The sequence below is a fragment of the Pteropus vampyrus genome, unplaced genomic scaffold (genome assembly GCF_000151845.1).
Source record: "Pteropus vampyrus isolate Shadow unplaced genomic scaffold, Pvam_2.0 Scaffold70, whole genome shotgun sequence".
NCBI lineage: Eukaryota > Metazoa > Chordata > Mammalia > Chiroptera > Pteropodidae > Pteropus > Pteropus vampyrus.
The window spans coordinates 3,225,264-3,248,276 of record NW_011888851.1 but is presented as its reverse complement, the minus strand read 5'-3'; the positions used below and the strand labels follow the sequence as shown (position 1 = coordinate 3,248,276).

Genomic DNA, 23,013 nt, shown 5'->3' with positions numbered 1-23,013 from the left:
TTTCAAGGCAGAGTTTTATCCAGCTGGTTGCAGAAGAAGCCAGAGAGATTCAAAGGGTGAGAGGGATGTGATGCAAAGGAAGTTCTCTATTGCTAAGTGGAGGGGCTACAGGCCAGGACCTGAGAGCAGCCTCTAGAAGCTGAGAGTGATTCCCAGACAACAGCAAGGAAACAAGGACCTCAGCCCTGCTACTACAAGGAACTGAATCTTGCCAACAACTTAAATGACTCTGGCAGTAGATTCTTCCCCAGAGCCTCCAGATAGGAGTCCAGCCTGATCAACACCTTGATTTAGTCCTTGTGAGATCTTCAGTAGAGATCTGAGTGGAGCCCACCTAGATTCCTGACCTATAGAACTGTAAGCTAACAAGTTGGTTGTTATTTCAACTGTGAGCTAATAAGTTGGATGTTATTTTTAAAATGGTAAATTTATGGTAATTTATAATTCAACAATAGAAAACCAGTATACTCTATGCTTGTGACCTGTCCAGTAACCAAATTCCTCTAAGACTAAGACTTTGCTTTTCCTTTTATCAGATCCTCTTGCCTCTTAACCAAAATTCCAGCCCTGTGACTGGGTTCCTGCTACCTGATTCCCTTCATCTTGAGGGATTATGGGCCTTCCTGAAATCTCTCTTTTCTGACGTACATATTCTGGGAGATGCCAGATCATTAGGCTCCCCTGCTTCATATTAAATACATACCCACATCCAATGCCTACTATTCACATAAATTTAGGGAAAAAAAGTATAGACTTTGAAAGCAGTCAGGATTTTGGTTTTCATACCACCTACCAGCTATGTGATATTAGGAAAGTCATTAAACCTCCAGGAGCTCATTTTTCACATTGTAAGACAGAGATGAAACCATTTACTTTGTAAGCGTTTGTCAGGATTAATCCTAATGTATATAATGTTTATTGTCATTACTACTTTTCATATCAATCCACAAAACTAAATTGAGCTTTTTCCCTGATGAAAGGAAATTCCTTCCAGATCTTTCAGCTAGGTTTATCCCTCCAATTTCTGCTTAGGCGGGTGAGTCTAGTTAGTTCCAAGTTCCCACCACTCCCAGTTGGCATATGATGTTAATCTCACCATGGACCATTTCCCAATGCAGTACACTTGTGTTCATTCATTCATTCATTCGTTCACTCACCAGTGGCCTATATATTCCAGGCACTGTAATGGTGAGCCAAACAGAAAGATCTCAGAGTTTATGTTCTGGTGTGATCCTTTCATGCTAGAGTTATTCCTCAAGATGTGTGAATTTATTGCAATTTTAAAGTTACCTCAAGACCTGAAGAGTCATGATAACATTACCTGGAAAAATGTATGGAAATATGATCAACATTATTTTTGTATCTAAGAACTGCAAACATTGCCTCTCATATTTGATAGTTAAGATTAATATTTCTGCAAAAGAAAAGAACAAAGGTAGTAACTTTTCTGTGGTAATGAAATGCTCATGTTATACTTAATCGAGTTAATGAAATAAATCACTTTATTTCAATGATTTGGGTAGTTAACTACAAAAAGAAAGCAAGGCTGTGGTTGAGGCTGGCAGTACTATAGAAATAAGGGAACAATTTACTGATTCTATCTTGGACTAGCTGCTGCCTCCTGATTCAAAAAAAAAAAAAAAAAAAAAAAAAACCTCTTAACCTCCCATTGGAAGAAAGCCCTGGTTCTCCCTGAAGGCCATTTTGTAACCCAAAAGAGCTCATTCCAGAGAACCAAAGAATTTATCTTAATGGCAGTTTATCACCATGGGTATCAAGACTGAACAGTATAACTGCATGAAAAGCCTGTCTATGTTGGATCCATCCAATATGATGGATTTTCTAAGAGAGAGTCCTTCACTGAGGTGTTGACCCAACGTCATCAATATCACGGTTTACAGCTTGTGCTGCCAAGAAGTAAATAAAAAATGAGGCTAAAAGGAAAACAGAGTCTTCATTGAAGTGCCTCCTATTTACCAGTAATCCCACCGAATGTTTTTTTAGATTGGCAAAACTGAACTCTACATATTTATATTGGTAACATTTTCCAGTAGGTTCTCCCAAAAGGTATCTGAGCACCTTGTGTTGTGAAATTTAGAGAAATGGAACACATTAAAACAAATAAGCCTTGTCTCCCAGTTCAGCCCACTGGAAAAGAAATTTTACCTTTCCAAGAGCATCAGCCTAAAAGAGGCCTCAGTTCTTAAATTCCTTAATCAGTTGCCCTAGAAACTGGAGAATGTGGTAAGCGCCTCCAGTCAGCACAGTAATAAATACTATGATAAGTTTAATCACCTATTACTGGCCAAACACACTTGAGTGAAGGTGAAATTAGTATTACTCATTGTGATAGACATTATGCATTTTCCAGATCTTTTAGCATGTAAATAAAAAGTCTACCCTCTACATCAGGAGGAAGAAAGAAGGAATGTTAGGTACTCGGGGATGAGGAATTCTTGTTTATCAGTCATTGGTGATTTATCCCAGCTACAAAACACTCAAAAAAAAGCGGAATTCAATCCTGTTCGACAAATTATTTATTGAATTCCTGCTATATGTAAGGCATGCAGTAGTGAAAAACAGTAATATGTTATATTCATTCTCATTCCTGAAGAGCACCAGGAAGTTCACAAACTAAAATACGATACACCATGACCTAAATATTAAAATGGTGAAGGAAAAATGTTCCATCATTTGTTTAATTTTACCAGAGGAAGACAGATTTTGAGTTTATAGGTAAACTAAGGAATCATTACATTTTAAAATAAAATCTTCGAGTCCTCCTAAACATTTATCGTCCATTCAAAGAAATATAACTAAAAGTAAAGATCATGGTTTGGGGTTCTGAAATCAGATTCTAATTCCATCTAACAAAGAGATTAGATTTAATTCTTAACAAGCATTGATAAATGGAAGTTTCTAGTACTTTTCTAAATTCTCTTCTGTGTGGCCCCCACTCTAGGCTTATTCCCACTCTATTCGTGCCAAGATAATGATATCTTCTTCTATCAGGGCATTTGATTCTGAGTTCTTAAAAGTTGTTGTTTGTTGTTTTGGTTTTTCTTTTTAATCCTCATGTTCTTGCTCAAAGTTAATTCTTTATATATTGCACATTTTTTCCTTATTCTTCTCTTCTCCCCTCTTTTCCTTCTCCTTCTCTCCATCTCCCACCTAGATAAAATGTTAAACATTTGGCTTCATATTTCTTACTGCTCAGATCTTGTACACATCCAGTGGTGGGGATCATTGTTTGTTTTACCAAAATGGTATATTATATACAAGAATTTCATCTTACTTTTCACACTCTATAGTGAATAATAGCCTTTTGAGTTAGGTGATGTAGGTCTACCTTACTCTTTTAGTAGATTTATAATATTCCATGTTTTTAATATACCACAGGTTTATTCACCCACTCTCCTGTTAATGGTTACTTTGTTTTTTCAGCACCGCACCTCTAGAAACAGAGCTGCAATAAAGGTCTGTATGGACTAGCACTTTTATTTCTATGACACAAATCACAGGGATGGAATTACTGAGTCGAACAGTAGGTATATTTTTTTACTTTAAAAAATATTGCCAGTCTATGGCCATGCCACCCTGAACATGCCCAATCCTATCCGATCTAGGAAGCTAAGCAGGGTCGGGCCTGGTTAGTACTTGAACGGGAGACCGCCTAGAAAGACCAGGTGCTGTAGGCGTTAAAATAAAAAAAAATGAAAATACTAAAATATTGCCAGATTACCTCCTAAAAAGTACATTCTAACAACTATGCACAAGAATATTCTTTTCCCCAAATTCCCATCTAAATAGGTATTATCTTCCTTTAGAATTTTCCAAACCAATGTGTAAAATGATTTATTTCATTTTTATTTTAACTTTTGTTTCCTTGACTAGTAAAAATTATGAATATATTTTTATTTGCTTATTGCCCATCTAGACTTGTACCTTATATTACAGATAATAGCATTTTAACTATCATTTGTGTTATTTTTTTCAACTATTGATTTTTTCCACATTGCCTCCTACGATTTTTGTTTTGTGATATATATATTGTGATTTAATATATCTGGAATTTATTTACATGGTGAAAGATAAAGGTCAAATTTTATTTTCTTCTAAATGGAGAGCCAGTTTGACCAGCATTACTTACGAACTAAACCATCCTTTTCCCATTGAATTAAAATACAGTGTCTTTTTTGCCTCTGCTCCGTGTGTCATTTTCTCTGCTAGTACCTACCTATTTGGATTATGGTAGCTTTATAGAATGTTTTATTATCTATTATGCTTAATCCCCTCTGTCGATGCTTGTTTTCTTAATTTTATTAGCGAGTCTAAATATTTATCCTTCAATATGAATTTTTAAATCATCTTGTCAAATCATCCCCCAAAAGATCCTCTGGTTTTTAATTGACATTTGTACTGAATATATATATTAATATTGAGAACATGGATATTTTTACCATTTTAACACTTCTCATCTAAAAATATGACATATTGATTCATTTGTTCAGAGAGTTTTATGCCTTTATATAAAAATTTATGGGGTTTTTTCCATATAAATCCTATATCTTTTCTGATGAATTTAGTTTCTAAGTACTTCATAGGTTTGTCACTATAGTGAAGGTAATATAGTTATACATCTAGGTGATTATTGTTGATTATGGAAACACTTTTTTTTTTATAGTTATGGCATCAGTTCTGAAACACACATTTTAACATCTCTAAAAATGAGACATCTTAATTATAACTGACAATTTTTTCTTTCTTGGGGGATACATAAAAGTAATAGGATATCTTAAAATCCATGACATCTTAGATCTTTTGAAATATGATACACCAGTCAACTGACCACATTTTCTTCTTCTATTTGGTGTTACTGGCATTTCTTAGGTTTTCTAAGTACATAATCATAGCTCCAAGAGATAGAATTGTGTCTCTTCTTGTCTAACTTTACACCAATTATTTCATTTTCTTGTTGAGGATGAAAATACTGTTGTGCTGTTTTTATGTTAGAGAATGTTAGCATAAATAATTTTAATTGTTTGCTATTGTTTTTTATATATTTTAATTATAGGTAAGTAATTTTTTCCTATTTTCAATAGTTTTATTGGGGATGTCTGAACAATATTAACAAATGCCTTCTAAGCATTTTACCTTTATTGGTAAAATCACATGATATTCTCCTTCAAAATCACTCTAAAAATTTTTTTGATTTTGAACCATTCTTACATTCCTGCAATTAATCCAACTTAGTAATAATGTACTATAGTTTGTATTTAATATAATTCTGAATTCAGTTTGATTATAGTTTAAGTTGAGGTTTTTGGCACTGTGTTCATAAGAGGTTGGACTATGGTATTTATTTGTATTGCCTTTATTAAATGTTAAAATTATGTTGGTTTTACAAAATATGTGGGAAGATTTACATCTTTTCCTATGACCTGAAATAGTTTAAATATTTTAATTGCATGATTTCTAAGGATTTGATTAAACTCAACCACAAAGCCATCTGGTCCTATTAACTTTGTTAATGTCTTATTTTTATTTATCATTCCTGTATTTTCTATAGCATTTAGTACACTAAAGTTGTCTTTTTAGATTAATTTTAGTTATTTACATTTGTTATAATATTAATTTTTTTCTAAGTTTTTAAATGTGTTACCATTTAAAGTTTCATGAACTTTCTTCCTAGGTCTTTTAATCTCCACATCTGTAGTTATAACCGCTTTCTCTTTTCTATTTTTATATTTTGTTGCTTCTATTTTTTCTTTAATTGGCCTTATGAAATATTTATTTTTTTATTCATCTTTTCAAATACCCAGGTTCCAGGTTTATTAATCCTTGTTTATTTTATATTTTATAAATTTCAGGTTTCATATTTATTAATATAGTCTGTTTTATTTTGTGGATGTTTTAATTTTTTAGGATGAGTATAAAGTACCTTCATTTTTAGAGATCCTTTAAGAATGATGCAAATTAAAGCTGTACGTATAACATCTGCAATGTCTCATGAGTTTTTAATTGAAGTGTTTTCATTTTGCTCCCTTGGGAATAGTTCGTAATTTCTGTTTTTATTTTTTCTTTGATCCAAGAGTTATTGAGGAATGTTTTTTAATGTCCTGATTTATTGTACAGCTATCAGAGAACATGGATTGTAAAATCTCCACTTAGAGTTTTAAGTTTTCTTTTTGGCTACACATATGATTTTTTTTTTTTTTGTAAATATTCCAGAGACATTGTAAAAAATTATATGATCTATTTGAAGGATGTAAGATTCTGTTTTGAGCTATTATTAGATTTTATTGATTATATTATTCATTTCTTCTGTTACTCTGTTTTCTTGATCTAATTTTGAATAGGTATATCAAAATCTCTCACTTATTTGCTTTATAGATTTTGCTTTATATATTTAGTAGTTATGCTGTTTGATGCCTTTAAGTTAAAAAAAAGTTGGGGAGGGGCACTGAATAAAAAGATCTTTCCTGATTTAGGAGATTTCAAAGTAGGTTCTGGCCACCATTTGACCATTATCCAGGGCTTATGTTCACCCACAGAAAATATTCTACTGAATACTACAAGCAAGTACAGCAAATCTGTCCCTTTCTATCAGACCAATATAAATAGTTTGATAAGAATTTTCTAATCTTAATTATTTTAACATTACCTATGCTGCTGGGGAGACAGTGTATTTAGTGGTTAAGACTATGGGCTCTTGAGTCAGACTGGCTTCTAAACTCTGGTTCTATTCAATTACTTAACTTTGTTCAATTCTGTTTTCATGCCTGATCAATGGTAGAAGCCATTGATAGAATGGCTTCCAGTGATAGAAGCCATGAAAAGCTTAGATTCAGGCATATAGTATACACTCAATAAAAATTACCTACTGATTTTATACTAAGCTCTTAAAGCTCCCCTAAGACTATGTATGTAAACATACTTTGAAAAGAGCATAAAATTACATACATTTTTAAATCAGCAAGAGTGTTATTAAAGTAGACAAGAGTCATGCCAATCCTTCAGAAATGTAATTGTTATATATAATCATAGAGAATAAAATTACATGAAATTTTATATAAAACAATACCAAAAATTAAGTGCAAATTCTTTAAGAACTGTTTTCCATCCCACAGTAAGTTTTTCAAGTGCTATGCTCCATCCCACAGCCATCAGTCCATAGTTTCAAGAACAGAGCTACGTACACTGCAAAGTAAAGAAAAATATTTTTTGATTCTTTATGATTAGGTACTGTTCTCAATAAAGTCTTACTGAATTAAATAGAATAAAAATTCTAATTTATTATCTTATGACTCTTTACTACCAAAGGGATATCTCTAAAATGTCTTATAAAAATACTTTTTAAAATATCACTGTAGTAGTATCAGCCAAGATTCATTATTCAAATGCTCAAAAAAAAAAATACAGTAAATCAAAAACCATGAAACCTGACAAACTTTGAAAGACATTTAAAACTCTCTGCCTCCATTTCCTAAAATAAAGAATAAGTTTATATTTTTTAAGAACAATATCTCCATTTCCTTGGCACTTAAGAATCCTTATGAGTCAGTAACTTTTACTGCATTATTCAAAGTGGTCTAAGGAGATTTTTTTTAAGTGTTACATCTCCTGCCTTGAATGAGTTTAAATCCAGTTTCAGGTTTCTAGCACACACTTAAAAACTTTTATAAACCAACATATAAAGAGTATAATCTAATATAATGCAAATTGAATACCTGAGCACTGAAGAGAAGAAAATTGAAGAAGCTATTAGTGTGAGATAAAATTCACCACTATCATCTGAACTCACGAGCACCAGTAGTTCTAAAACTAGAAGGCTTAAAAATCACCAGTGGAACTTGTTAAAATAACAGATTTTAAGCTCTACCTCCAGAGATTCTGATTTAATAGGCCTGTGATAAAACCCAAGAATCAGGATTTGTATTAGATTCATAATCAGAGGAAGGACACAATGTTTCTTTTTCTTTCTCTTAGAAAGTGAAACACTAAATAATGCTAGACATGCAAAGATATGGCATACCCTGTTTCACCTTGATCTTCTCACCAGACAGGGAGGAGCAGATGAGACAATCCATGAAGACACTTCTAGCTCTATGAGGAGTGTGTTTTTAAAAGACAGACCATGTGCATTACACAAACATATTTAAAATGTACCAAAAATCTTCAGTATCTAAATTTTCTCTCTCTTTTACCGTGGATAGTCTTCATTTAGAGTATGACAACATAACATTACTAATACCATTAAAAATTATATCATTATCTCTAATAGATCAAAAATCTGCCAGCCAACCAGAAAATATTTATAAACAGTATGACATTAAAAGTCAATGTAATTAATATAGAGAACACACTTATAAATCATAAGGAAAAACATTAATTTAATAAAGATGAGAAAAGAATATAAAACAATTTACAGTACAAGAAAAATAATTGGCTCAAAAAACCTATGAAGAACTTTCAACTTCACTGATATTTAAAGAGAAGCAAGTTAAAGCAACACGGATTTCAATTAGCAAAGATTTTTTCAATTATAAGGACTCTATTAAAAAGTGTAGTATGAAAAATGGACACTCTCATACAGTCCTGGTGCTGATACTTTTTAATTTTCTGAAAAATATTTAGTGATACATATTAAGAATCTTTAAAAATGCAGAACATTTTAGTTAATAATTCTTGCCTAGGAGAAAATGCTTAGGAAATAGTAAGAAATTCAAATAAGACATATTTCTGAAAATATTTATCATGGAATGATTATAAGAGCAATCAGAAACAATCTACGCATAAAAATTGAGGTGAGTGCAAAAATTATGGTCTATTCATATTGTAGAAATAGTATATAGCCATTAAGATTACATTTGCTTTTGAAGAATAGTAAATAAAATGAGAAAATGTTTAATATGAAATATTAGAGAGGGAAAGAAGAGTTAAAATTACACATTTGGAAAATATTTCAAACATTTATTTTTGCATACATCTATGTGTATATATAACTGGAAAAAAATTGCATCATTATCTTGAGGGTTGTTTCTGAGTATGGGATTATGGGTAATTTCAATTTTTCTCATAATTTTGTATACATTATAAATAATTTACAATGCATGTGTATTCCTTTCATTTTGAGGGCTTGAAAAATTAATACCATAGGATACCTAAGGTTAATAGGACAGAATCTGTTCCCCAAATAAACACTTTTATTACAACCAAAGGCAATTGAAAAGCAATCATTCACATGTACATATAATTAGAATAAGGACTAAATCAAGTAAAGTTCCTATATCATTAACAGAAGTGCTGCAGTCAGTGTGAAGGCTTCCACGCACTGTCAATATTTACACGTATTCAGAAGAAACTCAAGCCACAATTTTTTAAAGCTCATTTTTTCTCTTAAGAACTGAGGAAGAATTGATTATGAAAGTTTTGGAGGCCACTCAAAGAGAGAATTCATTGTCAATTTGATTCACAAAATTGCCTCTTGTGGCCTAGGTAGCTCCTGAAGAGGGCTATCAGGCCTTATGTCCTCCCCTGAGGCTGGGAGAATAAACATCTCTGTAATACTTATAAGCCTAATTGGAAAATGAAGAATTTAATACTTAGAATTTACAAGCAGGAAATATATGGAAAGACTCCACTGGTTCCTAAACCCAGCTACACATATCTGTGGATTTTGTTAACTATCCAGAGATTTGGAAGACTGAGGTAAGGTTCAAGAATGTGTATTTCAAACGAGTGTCCCAGGTGAATCTAATGATGCCCAGGAACCAGCAGCTGAGAACCACTGATCTAATACCAAGACAATTTAAGCCCAAAGAGATAAAGATCAATTACTTAATTTAATAAGTAACAAAGCAAGAAAAGCCTTTGGAGTCCTTGCTATGTGTGACCTAAATAATAACAGAAAGGAAGGGTTGCAAAGAGAAATATTCTTTCTTGATAGGAATTGTAATTAGTTTGGGAGGAGAAGAGAAGGGGCAAAAGGATGAGAAGAGGAAAATATTTGTTGAGTAGTTTTGTGCTAAATGCCTTTTTTGGGCATGTATCTACATATAAACTGGCCAGGGATTTGTGTGGCTCTTACAAAAACTCCTAAATACCAGAATTTTTTTAAATGATAACTCAGATAATTCAGAACCCAGCTTGAAAACTAAATAGCCACAGATGGTGAGCCTTTTTACCAATTCATGTTTTTACATTATCTTTTTAAAGATCGAGTCACCAAAATTCACCAAAAAGTATATTTTCTGTGTGATTTTACAGCTATTCAAAAAAAAACAAACATTGACTCTTTACCTAGCTCTTTTATCCTGGAATAGTTTCACTAGCTGAGGATCTAAAATGGAGAGTTATTAAGAGAAGAAATTATATAGCAATGTCATACGACCTTTATTATCTCCAAGCAAAGGGATACTCCCTTTTTGCTAGGCACCTACTATGTGACAAATACATTTAATCTGCACAAAACTTGTTAAATAGTCATTATTCTTCATTTTACAGATCAAGAAATTAAAAGAATAAAAATCAGATTAAATATTTTATTTATTTCAGGCCACAAAACCAGAAAGTTGCTAAGTGGGAATTTGAATCCAGGGCTAACTTATAAGCTTAGGTTTTTCTACTTCCCCATAGTGCTTCCTTCATAACTAAAAATGTCTTTGTCAGTAAAGGATAGTTAAATGAAAGAGCCAAAATGTAGATATTATTCTATAGGCTAATTTTTTTCTCTACTTTATCAACAACTATAACTTCTGATTGACTATTTTCTTGCCCTAGAGAAGCAAAAATATATTCTGCATCAGATTTTTAAGTTATTATTCTATAATTTGTAGGAGGATATTACAGTTCTAAAATCACCTCCTTGGTATTTGTCCTTGACTGACAATCTAAATTGTTTACTCATTCTTTTTAAATGGTCACTGATTACAGAATTGAAAAGGTTTAGATGTATCATAGTGGTCTAATTTTTTAAATTTCCCTGTGGGTCAGTTTTCTCACATATGATACAACGTTTCCCAAAGGATTGTGCTGAAATTACAATGGAAGTTACAAGAGCTTTATTATTTGCCAGTTTCTTTTTGGGTCCAAGAGCTACTGGGGAAATTTTCCTCTTGAAAATCAATCTGGTTTGGAACAAGAAGAGAATAAAGCCAACAAGACAGTGATTGTAACCAAGAAAGTATGAAACGAAGACAGGATTCGTGTTGACTTATAATGACTATTGCCTCCAGTCAATTTAAAGAAGCAGCATGTTCTAATTAAAATTAAGAATTAGCACAGGAAAACTTACATTATCAGGGAGACAAATTTCTAACATATAGAATTATTTATAATTATTAGCGTATTATCATCATCACAATATTTATAAATATCGAAGTTCTAGAGAGGCTTTCAAAAGGGTATTCCTTTACAACATCGAGTCACATGATATTAACAACGATTCTATAGACTTTGAATTTATCCCCAGTAGCCTATTTTTACTGAAACTAAAGACAATAAGCTGCCTGAATATACTGTGAAATATCCATAGATATGCATCCCATGGGCCCTCCCGAGTTTTTCTCATTAGTCCCCACTAGGTCCCTGTGAAGCAGAAGCAGGGGTGCTATTTTCAGTAATCAGATTAAAAAACCAAAAACCGAAAAACAAAAGATGAGTTTGTTGACTGAAGTCACATAACTACCCCAACACAGAGGGATCTCAGATCTTGACATATGAATACAATGAGAATTCATTCCAGATCAAATTGTGTAGAGAACAGAGTATGAGGATGAGGTAGGGGAAAAGGGAGAAATACAGATGTTTCCTACCCTTCTCCCCTCTGCCTTTCCTATTCCACATTCCCCTAAAGAGGAATGAGGGAATTCTAAAGAGCCAAAGCATAAAGAGGGAACCATGGAGAAGGAGGTTATATTTCCTAGCTTAGTGTAGTGTTAAACTAACAAAACAGGCTATGTCTTTTGGTAAATTATCATATAACTTCCAATTATCATTTAGATGTAACGACTCTCTAAGCATAACTCAAATGAGCTGTTAATAGAGCTCAATTTTTCATCTTCAGCTATTTTCTCTGTACATTCTCGTTCTTGGGAAAGTATTCATTTACATCCAATGCTTAAATCCTCATCTCTACCTTAATCAGCACAAATTTTTTATCTCCAACACTAATTTTTCAATCAAGCATTAGTTTCATATTTATTTCCAGGAAATAGAATGTCAACTGGACATTTCCACCAGAACAATTCTGCTTTAATTCCAAGTGTCTAAAAATCAAACTAAGGCACACTTTCACCTGAATAAGCTTTCTTTCTGTGCAGCTACATTCTCTCCTACCACATTTTCCAAGTTACTCAAAAGCTTAAACCTTAAATTCATCTTCTAGTCTTTTCTCTACCCCACCCTTAATAATCAATGATCAAGTTTTGGCATTTTTTCTTTTTATGGTCTCCAGTGTCATCCCTACTTTGTCCTAGGCTTAGCCCTTACCTTTGTGTTCCTACTTGGAATGCTTGACCTTTCAGGTACTTCGACTTTCTAGACTCAATTCCAATGTCAGCTCTCAATGGATCTTTTATAGAAGATCATGGATTGTTTTTTAGCTGCCTTATTTGATAAACTTGCCTCCCCTTAGATTTCAAGCAGTTGAAGGGCCTTGACAATATTTTATTTGTTTACTTGTTTCTTTAGTCAAAGTCAGAGAACAAAACAGTTGTAAGACTATACCTTATGTTTGATATTATCATAATTATCATAATTTAAAATCTCTTTTTAAATGTTAAGTGTCTTGAGAAGTCTTTAATGTTTTTTCTGATTGTGAAATTTCATAGGCCCTACACAAGGAATGCCTTGACTGCTTTGAATATAATTGAATAATAACAACTGGTCAAACTTGTTTATTACCTTGTGCATTAAGAAGAGTAATCTAATAGCTCTAAATCATGTAAATTAGAGGGGCAAAAGAATGGTAGCAAGAAGGTCAGTTAGAATTCTACTAGAATAATCTAGGTAAAAGGCAATGACGGTGATAACTGTACTACTGGCAACCAAATAGCAAATGAGGACAATGATGATTTTAAAGAGTAAAAGACTTATGGGAATGACTGTGGAGACAAAATATATATATATATATATATATATATATATATATATATATATATATATATATATATATATATATATATATATATATATATATATATATATATATATATATATATATCAGAAACTACTTAGATAGAAAGGACTAAAGGACAGAGTATGGTCAAAGATGACAGAGAAAGATAGAGACTGTTTTAGCTAGACAATGTTGAATTTGTAAGGAAATAGTACTAAATTTTAAATACAGGTGGATATGGACATAAGGATATTCAGCACACAGTGGAAATAGGTGTCACTAGCAAGGTGATGGTAGAAGCTAAAGGAGTAGAGAGGGTGAACAAAAGGCAACAAACTAAAGAGGAATAATGGAACGGAACCATAGTTTATGACTATATTTGGAAAGAAGTAGGATCCTGAAAGAGACAGGGAGGAGAGGGAGAAGGAGTTTTAAAAAGTGAAGCATTACTGAAAGCAAGAAAGGAAGCCAATCCTGGGACATGCCAGGGAAAATGAAGGCAGAATGTTTGTTGATTTTCACTGTTAGGAAACAGAGTGATAACCTTATTTTCCATAAATTTTCAGAGCTCAAAAATCAAAAACATTTTTCATTCCACATAATTAAGAATTAAAATAACTCAAAAAATATTGTATTTTATCTGTCTAAATTTCCCCCAGAGAGTACAGCGCTGTCTTTATTTCATATTTATTCAAATTACCCTTTTATTCTCAATAACAAAATTAAAAATTCTGCAATCTTTTCACCACGCAGGGAAGGCATTATATCTGTCCTCTTGGGTCCCTAAAAATTTCAGGGGCTTAACGTATAATCCAAAATAAACTCACCATATAAAGTAAGCAATCATGTCTTGGGCTAGGTAACCAAGCTAGAATTGAAAACATGCAAGAAGTTAGGTGAAGATCCAGGAGGTGCATACCAGTTAACAGGTCACAGTTAGGTATAGGAAGGAACATAGCCTAGAGAAAGAAGGAAAAGTTTCACAGATGAGAGCACACATGCTGAGTCTAGCACCTGAATGATATTCAAGGCCTTGGGACAATGGCACTCATGTGCTCTCACTTGATCCACTCCTAACCCAATGGCTTACTTATTTCCCTATAGAGTCTTGACCTAGATTGTCCTAAATCATTAGCTACTACATCTTCTGGAAATTTTTAAATTTAAATATTCAGTTTATGAATCATCCTCAGGTTACTAATATTTGTTTTCATTTCATGCCTTTTCAGAGCAGCTCATACCCCGATCCGAAATTCATATTTTATATATATGTGTTTATATATGTGTATATGTATGTATAGATGTAAAGATGTATATATATGTATGTGTATAAGCACTTTAAAGACTGTGTTATTAACTATTTTCAGAAATTCGATTAAACTTTACCCTATATTTAAAGTTTAATTTTTTTACTGTCACCATTAAATTGTCCCTTGATATAAAAGTGACCCACATTTTCAACATGAATTATATTTGCTATCCTATTTGCAGTTTGGGAAACCGTTTTCACTGCTCAGTGACTTGTAGCATATAGGTGGCATTTAGATTATTTTAAGCACCTACACACATTCCTGTTATGATTATAGTGATTAAAATAAATACACTTTCTAAACGTTTGAAGGAACTTAGTAACATTGTTCCAGAAACATCTATCCAAACTACTAGACGCTGTGTTTATTCCACATGGAGTGAGATACACTATACTTGAGAGTTGAATCATACCACCTATTTGGCTGAGCTTTTTGTAAATATAGACTGATCAAATAATCAGTCACTTTATTCTCATCATTTCATTCTAGAGTCACTACATTCTCCTTGTCATTCAGCATTTTCAAGGAATCAGCACCAATAGCTTTATACAATTTGTTCCTTCCTTTTAAGAAGGAAGTGTAAAGAAAAATTATATTTTTCCCATGATATTGGAAAAAGTAAAAGTCCTAAGTAAATAGAAAATTACCTTTGCATAAATCTGAGAATATGTACCAGGATAATAATCCTAAAATTATTCAAATTATTGACTGCTTTGGTGGGGACCATCAGTTAATTTTTATGAGACATATTAATATATTACTGATTTATGTGTCAAACCTTTGTAATCTAGGGCCATTGAAAGATTCTTTGTAGAAGGTAAGGTAAAGAATAGAGAGGAGTATAACAGAAGGGTTTGCTCGATAAGTTAAAATTTCAGTTGATCAATTTCTACTAGTAAAGTGATTTAGAGCAAACAGCAAATGTCTACTAATTTTCTTCCCTTGCTTACTGATTGCCTTACACTCTCATCAGCACATATTTCACCTTTGCATATGTGACAAATTAAGGACAGCTCAGTTTCTTTCTGCAAACATGGATTGAGCTCATAGTATCTGTTCATTTTGCATTGTACTGTGGGAAGGCAGAGACAATTGGTTCAAACTCTGCCCTCAAGTAGCTTATAATCTTATATAAGCATATGTATAGCCAACTATAACACCAAGCAGAATAAAATAAATCAACACAGACATAGAAACAATAAGCTGCCCCCCAAAAAACAGTAATGGAGACTTTAATTCTTAATGAGAAAAAGGAATCAAGAAAGGATGTTTAATCTTTAAGGGTTACTTGCTTTCCTGATAAGAACCATCAATACTGATTTTTCTGTAAATCATTGTAGATGACGAGAACAACTGAACTAATTTTATGATTTCACCTAACCTGTCACCAATCCTCATTCATTCAACAAATAAATATTGCACATCTATCATGTGCTAAGGATGTCACTGGGAACAATGATGTATATATTTTAGTAGTACCCTCAAGGAGATTACATTCCGGTGAACAGACAAAAACTAATAAATCTGATAAATATTAGAAATTTTAGAACAGAACATTTCAAGACTGAAAGGGAACAAAATAATATAGCAACTGATTCTTCTTCCTAGGGATGGGAATTTAAGTTCAGTCAGAGTCAAAAAACTGAAGGATAATGGAGATTCAGTTTAAGGTTGCTTTCCCAAAATTTTGGTTGGCTGCCAAAATTTCAAGCTAGCATGCAATGTATGCACAAAATCAAAGGAATGAATGAGTAGAGGATGCTCCCAAAGCAGTGCTTATTCCTTAAAAAGTTCCCTAAAGTTCACTACGCACGGTAAGAAGAAACTGCAAAGTCAAAGGAGCTAGACCTCCAGGTTCTAAGATGTTCAAACTTTTAGGCTGCAAAAGGGACAATGTCATCTCCCATGAGTCCACCCATTTGCCATACAAGAAATTCTCTCTGTACCACAATTATGTACCTCCTAACTGTGTCACTGGGCCTATATCAGAGGACCACAGCCTACAACAAAGGTCAAAAAAGTGTTGATGAAACATTGCAAATTGAGTAAACATACTTATCACCATCTCATTTAGAATGACAGTAAAGAATATTTTTTAAGTAAAAAACAAACAAAATAACCCCACAAAAACAAAGAAAAAGGGAGTGGAGACAATAGCTGATAGAGTTTATCAGCAAAATTTTGGAGAATGGAGAGAGAGAAGGGATAGGAATTAGCTGACCTGCAGATCAAAGAAAAGTAGAAAAAGAAGTGCTTATGGAGGAGAATAGCAATGAGTAGGCCAAACTCCAGAAAAGTTCAGGAAAGGAGATGTTAGTTCCCACTTAGGAATTAGCAAGCTGAGAGAGAGGATGAGACATCATACTGAACACAGGGGAATTCAGTAGAATTTCACACTGGGAATGATGAGATAACCCCCTTTCTTTGATCACCTCCCAGTTTCCTGGCAGCCAGGATTACAATGCCAGGATATCTCCTTTTATCTCCAGAATATAACTTTTATCTCTAGAATATAAGAATGGAGTGTTATTGTCTAGGAATAAAAAAACTAGCCCAAGAAGAGAAACCTAAGGGTTCTGATACTGAACAGGTCTAATCAGCCTGCAAGCTCTCCATTCAACAAACCCCGCCCAGAACACACCCACAAACACAACTCAGCTTTTTACAGTGTCTCACTCTAAAATAGGAATATACATTCAAGGCTCAACAAATATTCTTGGAAAACTTCTCAAATAGAAAAGAGAAACCAAAACAGATAAACAAACAAACAAAAAAGAGATCTGGAAGAAACAGAGATAATGCAGAGAACATAAGGTAAAACTATAATAAACAGAAATGAAAGGTTCTTGATGTTCTCAGAGCAATATTCCATCCATAAATTAAGAGTACATTCTAGACAATAAATACAAAAGAGCAGAGAAATAGAAATATAAGGACAAGATTAGGGTAGCAATCCATAGAGTCCGACATCCAAAGAGTAGGAGTGCAGGAACAAATGATTAGAGAAAATAGAGAGGAAGAAATTATAAAAGACAATTCCTCGCATATATAGGAAATTAGTTTCTTGATTGAAAAAGCCCACCAGGATATATCACTGTGATATTTTGATCACCAGGGATAAAGACCTGAAATGCTTCTAGAGAGAGAGAAGAAAATCAAATCAAGTCATATACAAAGAATCAGAAATCAAAACAGCAAACTTCTCAACTCATCTCTGAAAGGGAGAAGACTTTAAAGCAACACCTTCAAAGTTTTGAGGGAAAAGATGTCCAACATCAAATCCTGTAGTCAAACAATTAATCAAGGATGAGGGGTTAATAAAGACATATAAGAGGTTGGGGTCTGCATTCCAGGCAGAGGGAGCAGGGACAGCAAAATCCTGAAGCGTGCATAACACATCATCATGGCTTTTTAGACATTTAATACCTGGAGAGGGAAAGCAGGCCCATGTGAGGTAAGGCCTTTAGCCACGCCCAATAGTTTATTTTCCTACCTAGCCTACGGGAGTCAGGGAGGACTTCAAGAAGGAAAGTGACATCTGATTTCTATTCGCAAAGTCTAGTCTGGTAACAGTTAGGGAGGGTTGGTAAAAGCTGAAGAGTGTTGGTGGCGGGGGAAAAGCATATATAAACAGGAGTTGATGTAAGTCTGACCTAAGTGGGTAGCAGTGCGGAAAAGACAAAAAGACTGACTTTCGGGCATTTACAGAATTAGAATCACCATTAAGTGTCTGACTGAATGTGAATATTCAATGAAAGTGTTTAAGATGGTTTCCAGGTTCGCACCTTAGATGGGTGGATGAATGATAATGTCTTTCCCTAGCAAGTGAGAAGGATTTGGAAAAACAGAAGAGTTCGATTTGAGACTTACTGAGTTTGCATTACCCTACACACTGCTTGCTCTTTCACCCCAGTGCATTTACACTTTTGTTGTACATTCTACTTGGAATTCTATAACCCCTCTCTGTATTATACTAATAAAAGCATAGATCAGAGTAAGAAGAAATCATTCGGAACATCAACCAAATTCACATTTTACATATGCGTGTACCCCGCTCCCATCCCTGTTTACCTATATAATTTTATATAATTATAGCCATAATAGAGATGCAATTTTATGGTCTGCTTATTTCACTTAAAATATTAAGTATATTTCTCTGCTATTCTGTAGTCTTTATTAATTATCACTTTTATGCCTGCATAATATTAAATTGGGTGGTACTTTCTTATGTTACTTATCGTATCTACTGTTGTTGAACATTTAGGCAGTTTCCAATTCTTTACTGAATAAGGCTACAGTGAGAATCCTTGTGCACATATATTTTTTTTTCATTTTTTCCTGAATTTTGTCTTTGTGGGTATGAAAAAACAGTGCTTTTTCTTTAGCCCCAATGTAGTGCTATGACTCAACATATAGAAAGTTTTATAGTTGCCTTTTATTTTGCACATATGCAGGAACAATTTTTCATGTCAAATCTATGTCCCTCATGGATTTCCCTCTGCTCACTACGGATGCCACTGCATAACAAATAATGACATTGTCAAGGGCCTTCCTCCAGGATCCTCTGCCACCTCTGTCACTACATCCTGCTGTAGACCTGCACTCTCCCACCCCTTAGCCCTTCAAATTGATGACATAGCTGAAATACTTGCCTGGCTTTGGTTCTGGTGTTTATGATTGGCGGGGGGCGGGGGGAGGGCGGGGAAGGGCTGCATTGATCTACAGATTACCTGGACTCAGTGCATACTGACTGTCAGCAATCCTACCCTGTACCTATGGCCACGTATCTTACTGAGTTCAAGTTCAGCTACCTGGAACTCATTATATTTCAGAGGAGGAATCAGGCGCAATGAGAACAATAAGAGCAGCTAAAAATGTAGTACTTCTTATTTTAACTATCCTTCCTGCATTTGTCTCACTATAGTAGTTAAGAGCATGGACTCCATAGTCAAGGTTCAAGTTGTATCCCCTTGGGCAAATTTGTTTAGGCTCTCTGTGACTCGGCTTTCTCATCTCGAAAATGGGGGTATACTAGTACATGATTAGAACAGTGCCTGGCACATGGGGAGTCTTTATAAGGATTTACTATTATTATTTCTGTCAGAACCCTGGACAAATTTATATAACGTTAAAGTCCCATACAATGGTAAAATTCTCATTAGAATGTAATGATAGTTAAACACGTAGAGTACTTGTGTGAGAGACATCATTCTAAAGACTTTTCACATATTGTCTATCAAAACTTCTCAATACCAATGCTGTGATCCACATTTAAAGATGAGTAAAGTGAGGTACAAGAGTGTTAAAGCACCTGCCTGAGATTTCACATGAGGTCAAGATACAGAGATTCAGACTTAGGAATATGTTTCCAATGGTGCAATCCTAACTACAAGACGTGATGTCTCTGAATATAACAGCAGAAATTTAAGGGTTCTTGAAGAAGGATAAGAGTAGTTAATAAATTACCTAATCTTTAGTGATATGATTCCTCTGTTGCTGCTCCAAGAAAAAAGTTGAGTTCCAAGGCACTAAAATCTTTATAGCCTTTACTTCCCATTTTTACTTGTACTTTGAACCTCATCCAAATTGAATTCAACACGTATGGTTTTCTAATGCCATTGTGAATTAGAAGTTCTTTTAATCTTCGTCTTATCTCCCAGCTGTAGTCTTTGTGTCTCTTCCCAACTCTTAAAGCGTCAGATCAAGGGATATGAGACTTCAGTAAATCCTTCAGAGTTTAAGATTAATAATAAGAAAAAAAATGTTCAAAGTCAGTTAAGTGATCATCTCTATAGTTTTAACTATTAGGATGCAGAAATTTGTTTCTAAGTAAAAAAAAAAAAAAAAACTTTGTCCTGTGCTCATTATGCAGATCAGAAACAGTAAGGAAACATCGGTGTAAATAGAGGATGAGTGCCCAGGGAGGACCTCTTTGAATAAAATAATTGATAATATTCTCTCTATATATTTAGCAGTGTATTATTGCCAGATCACCACTGGTAAGGGCTATGTTGTGAGAGTGTTTCATTTTTCATACCAATAATGTGAAAAATTAGGAAATGCTATCATGGGTAGAGGACAAGACAATTGAAACAAGTTATAGAGGCTATGGCTGCCTTCGAAGAGAACATCTCAAAGGTTCAGGAATATACTTGAAGTAGGGAAGGAAAGAGAGTATACGAAGCTGGAAAGGTAAGAAGAGGCCAAATTATGAAAGGTTTATAAAGCAATCCAGTGCTATAGAATGTAAATAATTTCCTGTTGAAAATGGAAAACTATTAAGTGATTTTATACTGGCATGACTAGCCAAAAAAAAGAACTAGATTTCTGGTTTAAAATAATCTTTTCAGTTTCTGTATGGGAGAGAGAGAAGGAAAGGGAAAGAGTGAGATTAAATGCCAAAAGAGGATAGGGGGCCATTTGTCAGGCATGCAGTTGACCAGGGAAATGATGCTGCGAGGGGACACAGGATTCAAGCAGCAGCGATGGAAATGGAAGCATGAGAGAGGAACTTGAAACAGATCTGGAAGGTAGAAACACATTTAGTGGCAGATTACATATGCCTTTTAGGGGCAGGGTGTATTCTAGCAGGGTGTTTCTCCATTTTTAAATACATGATTCCTTTTTAACAAACATAAAACCTCACATTGTTCCTCCAACAAAATTCTCATGTATCCCTCTAAAGGAGCATGCTCCACCCAGCACATTTAAACATCACTACTTTTAGTATACCCCAGGAAATATTTTGTCAAACATTATTTATATAGTTTGTACTACCAAACAATAGGAATATTTTTCAAATATAAAATTACATTTTAATGTAAAATAGAAATATTCAATCTACAGAGTAATCTGAAAGGATTAATCTCCCCTTGCCCCACTACAGTCAGTGTGCTAGGATGGGTCCTGGGTTTCCAGCTTGGGCAGAAAGGTCAATTATGGTCCTTAAATAAAATAGTGAATATAAGAAAAGAGATCTAGGGAAGTGAATACTGAGTTTAAAGTAAATCAATATGATTCACTAAACCGTAAACCACTATAAAACAAGAACCACTTTTTAGCCCTGAATAAAACGGTGAGTAACTGGCCCATACCTGAAAAAACAAATTTAAGTAAAATATGTGTTGATCTGAACTATGCTGCCTGCTGGACACAAAAGGAGGTAGAGTAAGAAAGGCAGAGTGAGAGCCGTAGAGAGAGGTATGAAGGGAAACAGTAGTTTGAGGTAATATGACTAACTAAAAGTGGTTTTAAACTTTTGCTTATGAACCATTTTGAAAACTAACAAAAGCTATAGATTTTTCTTTGTATACATATATGCACAGTTTCGTACAATTTCTGGGAGATTCATTAACCTCCTGAAATCTTACTTGGATCCTTTAAGAATTCGTAGACCCCAGATCAAGAATCTCTATACCAATGATAGTCTTTGGTTAGTTCTACTCACCTGGGGACAGGGTAAGAAAATAAAAGAACAGAGCTTGGGGGGATGCCAGCATTTAAGAGGCAGATGGAAGAAGATGACCATCCAAAGAAGAGTGAGCACAACACTCATAGAGGTAACAAGGAATGGTATAATTAAATCAAGGAATGAGCTTCTTTCAAAGAAGAGGATTTGGGGTCACATACTACACAGAGGCAAAGTAAGATGATAATGAAAAGACATCATTTAGATTTGGGCATTAGTGGATACTTGCTATTTGTTGCTCAGTTTTTATTCTGCATTCTGGAAAGAGAACTCCAAATTTCCTCAGAGAAATCAATCCGCTACTTTATCATTTCTCAGCCATATGAATTGTGTGGAACTGACCCCAGCCCCAGTTCCAGAGGACAGCATCTGCTTGCTACAGAGATTGGTCCATAAAAATCATCTAGGTGAATCTAAGGATTTTATTGGAAATTCTGGAACAAGGAGGCTGCAGAGGTGAACAGAAAAGCAAATGGCCATGGGAGCTGCTGGTGACTACCTCAAAATAGAAAGCAGGTCATTGGTTACCTTGATAGTCCACTGGATCTAGCCTTTCTTAATGCTAGTCTACCTCTAAACATTTTAATTTCATGAGCCCATTTAAATCAAATCTGCTGATGCTTTCAACAGGAAGCATCCAAACTGATACATGACTTTGCAGAAGCTATCTCAGTAAAATGATAGTGACAGAAACAAGATGGCTATAGGCTAATGAATGACTGGGAAATGTAATGTTTCAGCAACCCAATCTATATGCTCTATTTCTCACAGATTTATTGTGGCCATTTAAAATGCAATATAAGTATTTTGGGTTTTGTTTCAAATTATTTTCTTCATTTGGGCATTAGGGAACATTAAAGAACAGTGGATTCTCTTTTGACTCCTTTTCTAGGACATAGGTTATAGCTCAAACCTTTTTAAGAAGAGCTTAAATGATTCTTGCCCTAATTTATTAATTTACTTTGGTCAGCCAATATTGAATTTTATCCACCACTTTTCCTGCCCCCTTATATTAAGCTATCCAGTGTAGCTCTGTTGAACTCATATTCTCTTGCTCAAAAAAAAAAAAGCAAATCTAGACATTCTTCTGGAAGCTCCCTATCCAAACCTTATCC

The 23,013-nt window shown here is 34.0% G+C and overlaps 1 pseudogene; it reads left to right on the top strand.

Annotated features, from left to right (window-relative positions):
• Positions 1 to 3,579: 3,579 nt before the first annotated feature.
• LOC111740940 lies at positions 3,580 to 3,698 on the top strand (annotated as a pseudogene).
• The last annotated feature ends 19,315 nt before the right edge of the window (positions 3,699 to 23,013 follow it).